Raw genomic sequence first — 6,918 nt, 5'->3', positions numbered from 1 at the left:
CAGAGATGCTCCGGCCAGCGCGTCTTTTCTCCAGCGGACGTTGCAATGCCGACCATAGAGAGGGGGCCATTGGAAGCGAGCCGGGGGCGTTGGCTAGAGCGTCGCCCAGCGAAAGAGCGGCGAGGTACCCCCTGCAGGCCGCGTGCTGCGTAGTCTTCCAAAAGCAGCGTGGCTCTAGCAGGGAACTATGGAGAAGAGGAGGAGGAAAGGGATGGAGAGAGGAAGAAAGAAAGGAGGCAGCCATCTCTCGCGCGCTGTGTTTGTGCATATGTAGATACAAAGGCTGTTCCCAACATCCCTGCAGCACTGTAGCATAATTGAGAGAGGGGAACCAGGAGGAGGTGGAAGCAGTAGAAGCGGCTCAGAGTAGATCCTGTTAAGTTTTATAGGACAAAGTAAACTGACAAAAAGAGCTGGGACGGAATCTGAGCGGGGGCTGAAGAGTCCCTCGCCCCCGACCCTGTTCTCCAGGGCGCCCGTCAGTGCATTTGCTTCCGTTAGGACATGTGCTTAGGGACGCCTTTGTGAGGGGGAAACCTGGGACCCCACCGACTCGCATCCCCTTGTGACATATATTCCACACCCATCACCATGATGGTGTCTCTAGCCAAAGCACACAAGTTTTACCACTGACTTTTACACATGCGATGTATCTGAACTGTGTGTGTGTAGATGTAGCCTGGCTTACTCAAAAGGTTTGAGATTGGCAATGTGATCTAAACAACATAAAGAAGCATCCGAATAAAACGATACAGTAAAACTCTACCACTGCCAGCCCTTAAAAGCAGCTCTTCAATAAATGGGTCTTGCAGTGCTCCTGAAACATGCTTAGGCTCTGGCTAATCTCCAGGAGGAGAGAGCTCTGCCTTTTGGGGAGCAGGCTGCAAGAGTTGGCTACCAATCATCACATTTTAGGAGGAGAAGCCACGTTCTCTAAAACTCATCTTGGAATTCCACCCACAGCCCCACAGTGTGCTTTGAATGGGATTACTCAGTGACAAATGAGTTTGGGCAGAATCCTGGCATTTGGAAACATAATCCAAGTCATGGTCTTCATGACAGACTTGACAGCCATTCCCAAAATACCTGGTATTGTAGCCTTGTTCTGCTGGTTTAGTACACAGATGGTACTGTATTCAATTTTACACAAAAATATGGATGGGCTTGAGCCATCTCTAGCCATCAGCCCCTTTGACCGGTAATTGAGATCATTACAGCTAGAGAGCTTTAAACTTTGAAGGATTTTTTTCAGTCATGATGCCCCAGGAAGGCCAGCTAACATAGTTGACTATTCCATGCAAATTTTGAAGAGAATTGAAGCTGCTGCATCTTAGATGGCTCCCCACCCCCACTTCTTATAGCATTTTAATGTTTTAGGAAGAGCGACATAATTATTTTGTTGTGTTTCCATTCAGTAAGTACATCACCTCAGGCAAGTGTAAAAAAATAAAATAAAACTAAGCAATTAAAGAATATTTGGTTGTATCCAGCATTATCACACTCACAATAGACCCAGTGGAATTAATGGACATGACGATTTTAGATTCACTAATTTCAATAGGTCAAGTCTAAGTAAATGTTAGTTGGCTACAGTTTTATATGAATCAGTTTGACGCAGAAACACTGTCCCCAAATCCCATATTTATGAAGGGCAGCAATGATTATTCAGTGATGAAGAAAATACTCTTTTTTAAATAAAAAAACCCTAAGGGACATTGCAAAGAGGCAAAACAGAATCTGAATTAGCCCTAAGAAAAAGATAATTTGTCCATACAATGGAACAAACACTCCCTTTGGCTCATAATAAAGGGTTCAGTAACAAAGTACTGATGGAAGTGGGCTCTGATCCACAAAAGCTACTGTCTGTTAGTCTTTAAGGTGCTTTTTGTGGCAAGCACCTCAGTGGTTCTTTCTTTTTTTTGGAGGGGGGGACTGAAAAAAGCCTCTGTGTTTGATTGTGCTGAAGACCTTTGTGTGAAATTGCAGCAAAATAGACATCCATGTGATCTGTACTCTTGCTGGTATACATTCGTTTCCCTGTGTGAACACTGCATCCTTGAAAGTCCCCAGTTTGCTTAGTTGTGCAAACCCGGGGGTGAATGTGTAGAAATCCATGAAGGAAACTAACAGTGACATAAAACTGAGATCGGAGTGTGAACAGCCCTCTTTATTTTAACAGGTGTTAACTCTCACTCTCGCACAATGTCGGTGCTATTTCAATTTGCTAATTTATTCTCAATCTCACAGGAACATTCAGCTATTCAAGGATACAGAGGTAAATCCTGGCTCTGCTCTGTGCCCTTGTTGCTAAAGAAAGGCTGTACCTGTTTTTATGACAAGGATATGAAAATTATCCATTAAAAACGGCTAGGAGGAGAAAGAAGTCCATGTTTCATAATGTGCATGCAAACAAGCCCTTACTATGTCTGCATATGGAGAAAATTATTTTAAGTTGACACTTGAGAGACAAAGGGATCTAAATAATAAAATTGCAACAAGTGCAGTTAAAAAAAGAAAACTATGGTTGTGCACTTGCTTTTACTTTTAAAGCAGTTTCAAAGCTCAAAGAATCCTGGGCACTAGTTCACCTCTCACAGAGTTGCAATTTCCAGGTACCCCTAAAAAAAAATTTGAGGGGGGGGGAAATGTACTTTTAATCTGCTTTAAATGAATAATGTGTAAGAAACCTAAGAGATAAACTCAAATCAGTCCCTCCTTAGCAGCATGTATTCATTCTGATTTGTTTGCAGGGAGATTAGCCAACGTTGGCTTATTTAATGAGCATGCACTCAGGGAGGTGAGGTTATTTTGCAAGTCCATTCCAGTACATTTTCCGCAGAACTTTACCTATCGCAAAAAGTCCAATCTTTTGAGGAGTGGGTTTGTTTCACAAGACTGCCTTATCAACTGTAATTGCGTAACCTGACATTTCCAGTACTGTATGTGGCTGAACCCCAACTGAAAATAGTGAGAGTCTGGAAGCAACCCTGTTTGGCAAGAGCTTGTCCAAATCAGTGCATCTCCATCTTTCTGAAAAGCAATAGTATGAACCTGATGGACCTCTGTGGAGTGTGAATACCACAACAAGGGCACAACTGTCAATAAAGATTAAATTGGTTAAAAACGGTATGTGCAAAGATAATGTGGTTTTATTTTAAACAGGGCTCGTAGAACCCAGTCTTATGCATAAAAAGGTAAAGGGACCCCTGACCATTAGGTCCAGTCGTGACCGACTCTGGGGTTGCACGCTCATCTCGCATTATTGGCCGAGGGAGCCATCGTATAGCTTCCAGGTCATGTGGCCAGCATGACAAAGCCGCTTCTGGCAAACCAGAGCAGCACATGGAAACACCGTTTACCTTCCCGCTGTAGCGGTTCCTATTTATCTACTTGCATTTTGATGTGTTTTCGAACTGCTAGGTTGGCAGGAGCTGGGACCAAGCAACGGGAGCTCACCCCGTCACAGGGATTCGAACCGCCAACCTTCTGATCAGCAAGCCCTAGGCTCAGTGGTTTAGCCCACAGCGCCACCTGGGTCCATAGTCTTATGCATAGCTGTAGCCAAATCGATTCCAGTCTTCCCTGTTGTGTGAAAAGATAGTTCAATTGACTCAGCTTCCCTTTTTTAACATTCTGGGTGGAGGGTGGGAGAAAAAGAAGGGGCAGTTCTTTTCAGAGCACTTGAAAACAAACTCCCATCCCACCAGCTTCCTAAACACCCAGGATTGTCGCCAGCAAGATCTCGCAGTTTCCAGACAGAGATGCACAATCAAGCCGGCTAGAGAACACCCCCCACCTTGCCTTCATTTGCAACACCTGGCTGGCAGATTACAATGCCTTGCAGGTGGGCTCTGCTTCTATCTTGGATGGTTTTCAAAAGGTGGGTGGGGAGCCTTTTTTCCACTGCAAAGGTTGCATTCCCTTCCAGGCTGTCTTCAGAGGACCACATGCCATTCATTGGTCAGCAGGGACAATTAAAGCAGATTTTACATTTTTTAAAGTGAGCCTTTGTCTATATACACACTGTGCCCCCCCCCTGCATCCTCCATCAAGACAATGAGTCCTCCAGAGAAGCGGACACAGAACAATGGATTCAAACTACTGTACAAGAAAGAAGATTCCACCTAAACATTAGGAAGAACTTCCTGACAGTAAGAGCTGTTCAACAGTGGAACTTGCTGCCAAGGAGTGTGGTGGAGTCTCCTTCTTTGGAGGTCTTTAAGTGGAGGCTTGAAGGCCATATGTCAGGAATGCTTTGATGGTGTTTCCTGCTTGGCAGGGGTTGGACTGGATGGCCCTTGTGGTCTCTTCCAACTTTATGATTCTATTATTCTAATGAGAGGCATTATCAGAGAGTTCAAGTACACATTCCAGCCAGGCAAAAACACCTGGAATGGAGCAGCGTCGGTGAGGGAGGGATCAAGGGTCAGACAGAAGCCGGTGGGGGCTGCCTTTGACCCCTTAGGCCTGAGGTTCCTCACCCCTGCTTTAATAGAAAATTCCTGATACAGTTTTGCCAATAGCTGCTAACAACGATGGCTATGGAATATAGAATACAGTGGTACCTCGGTTGTCAAACGTAATCTGTTCCGGAAGACCGTTCGACTTCTGAAACATTCAAGAACCGAGACGCAAAGGGCAGTCTTAAATAAATGGAGAAAATTGAAAGAAATGCAGCAGAAGCCGTTCAACTTCCGAGGTGCATTCGAAAACGGAAGCATTTCCTTCCGGGTTTTCGAAACCCGGGTGTTTGAAACCCAAAGCGTTTGGTTTCTGAGACAATCGAAAACCAAGGTACCACTGTATACATTCAAAGCACCGTAACTAACAGGAAACTTAAAATACTGTCTTAAAAGATGTCAAAATAAAACATAATTGAAGGAGGTCAAATATAGAATGCACCTTTAAAACAGCACAGTGGCTCGTGCCTTAGTAACCTCAAGGCTTGATTGCTGTAACGGGCTTTTTGTGGGGCTGCCCCACTGTCTGGTTCAGAAGCCTCCATTAGCCAAGGTGCTCACAGGAACAGGGGGCTAGCAACATTTTATTCTGCTGATGAGCCAGCAGAGCAGAGCAGGGGATGTGGGGTTCCCCACACGCCCCGAGGGTCACTTGGCCGTCACTAGGGATCGTGACTTGAGTGACGCAGACCCTGCAGTATGGAACTCCCTAAGAGTTGAAGACGTGGGTGGCGCTGTGGTCTAAACCACGGAGCCTCTTGGACTTGTTGATCGGAAGGTTGGCGGTTCGAAACAGTCACAGTCCTCTGTGCACCAGTAGCTGTTTAGTCCTGCTGGCCACATGACCTGGAAAACTGTCTGTGGACAAACGCCGGCTCCCTCGGCCTGAAAGCAAGATGAGCACCGCAACCCCATAGTTGCCGTTGACTGGACTTAACCGTCCAGGGGTCCTTTACCTTTTACCTTTAGCAGAAACCATCCCTGTCTTGCATGCCTTTACAGCATGCTCTCCCCAGAGAAGCTCGCCTGGTGCCATTGTTACATGTCTTTTTAGGCACCAGGCAAAAACATTCCTCTTTCCCCAGGCCTATGGCCGTTAAATCATCTGTGGCCTCTGAAAGTGTGGGACAGAGGTGTGTTATTATTTTAGTATCTGTCTTCCTGTCAGTATCATTTTTATTATTGATGTTCTGTAATGCGTTTTTAATGTTGTGCAACGCACTGGCATCTTTTGAGAAAGGGCGGGGGGTATATAAATTGAATAGGTAAAGGTAAAGGGACCCCTGACCATTAGGTCCAGTCGTGACCGACTCTGGGGTTGCGCACTCATCTCGCATTATTGGCCGAGGGAGCCGGCGTATAGCTTCCAGGTCATGTGGCCAGCATGACAAAGCCGCTTCTGGCGAACCAGAGCAGCACATGGAAACGCCGTTTACCTTCCCGCTGTAGCGGTTCCTATTTATCTACTTGCATTTTGACGTGCTTTCGAACTGCTAGGTTGGCAGGAGCTGGGACCAAGCAACGGGAGCTCACCCCGTCACAGGGATTCAAACCTGCCGACCTTCTGATCAGCAAGCCCTAGGCTCAGTGGTTTAACCCACAGCGCCACCTGGGTCATAAATTGTAATACCTGATAATAATTATGATGATTTTCTAATTAATTTCAAACCAATCATTATTGATGTTCTTAGGGTTGTTGTTTTGAAATAGCCTTGTATGTTGTACTGCACAGCTTATATGAGCACCTTGCTATTTTTTTAATAGAAGTACAGATTATAAATTTGTTAACAAACAAATAAAATGGGTCTGAATCTCAAGCAGGAGTTTTCTGTTGCTAGGGGTCTCAAACTGAGGAGGCCTGCTTTAGTCACTTGGGTGTGGTAGCAGAAGAGCCTCTCAGCATGCTTTTCTATTTTCATCCTGCTATTTAAAGGTATATATATATATATATATATATATATATATATATATATATATGCAGCTCATCCTGTCATCAGTCCCTTAATGTGACTTAAAAATTTAAGCCGCTCTAGGGAGAACGGTTCAAAAAATTGGGAATTATCCATCCAAGAGAGTCCATCTTACGACAGCCTCAAGTCAATGACCCGTCTTTCTAAACAACACAAGTCACGGGGGAGCAGGTTTTTGAGCTGGTGGGCCGCTGGGCTGGGCTGGGGAAAGAGGACAGCTGTCTGCAGCGAAGAGGCGAAGCTTGGCAGCCAGCCATATATATATATGGAGATTGTACATCCATGCCAGGATACTATCCCCAAATAAAAATGCTTATTAGCCTGCTTACCTACACATATCTGTGAACCTAAAAGCAGGGGGGTGGGTAGAGAGAACAAATGTCTCCCTTAACAAAAGCTGAATAAACTTGCCAGGTGACCTCGAGACAAGTCTAACTCCCCACAGGTGATTAGGCAAATTGACTCTTTACAAGCCTCATTTTAGGAAG

This window comes from Zootoca vivipara, chromosome 2 (assembly GCF_963506605.1).
Source record: "Zootoca vivipara chromosome 2, rZooViv1.1, whole genome shotgun sequence".
In the NCBI taxonomy this organism is placed as follows: Eukaryota; Metazoa; Chordata; class Lepidosauria; order Squamata; family Lacertidae; genus Zootoca; species Zootoca vivipara.
This window is presented reverse-complemented; position numbering follows the sequence as displayed.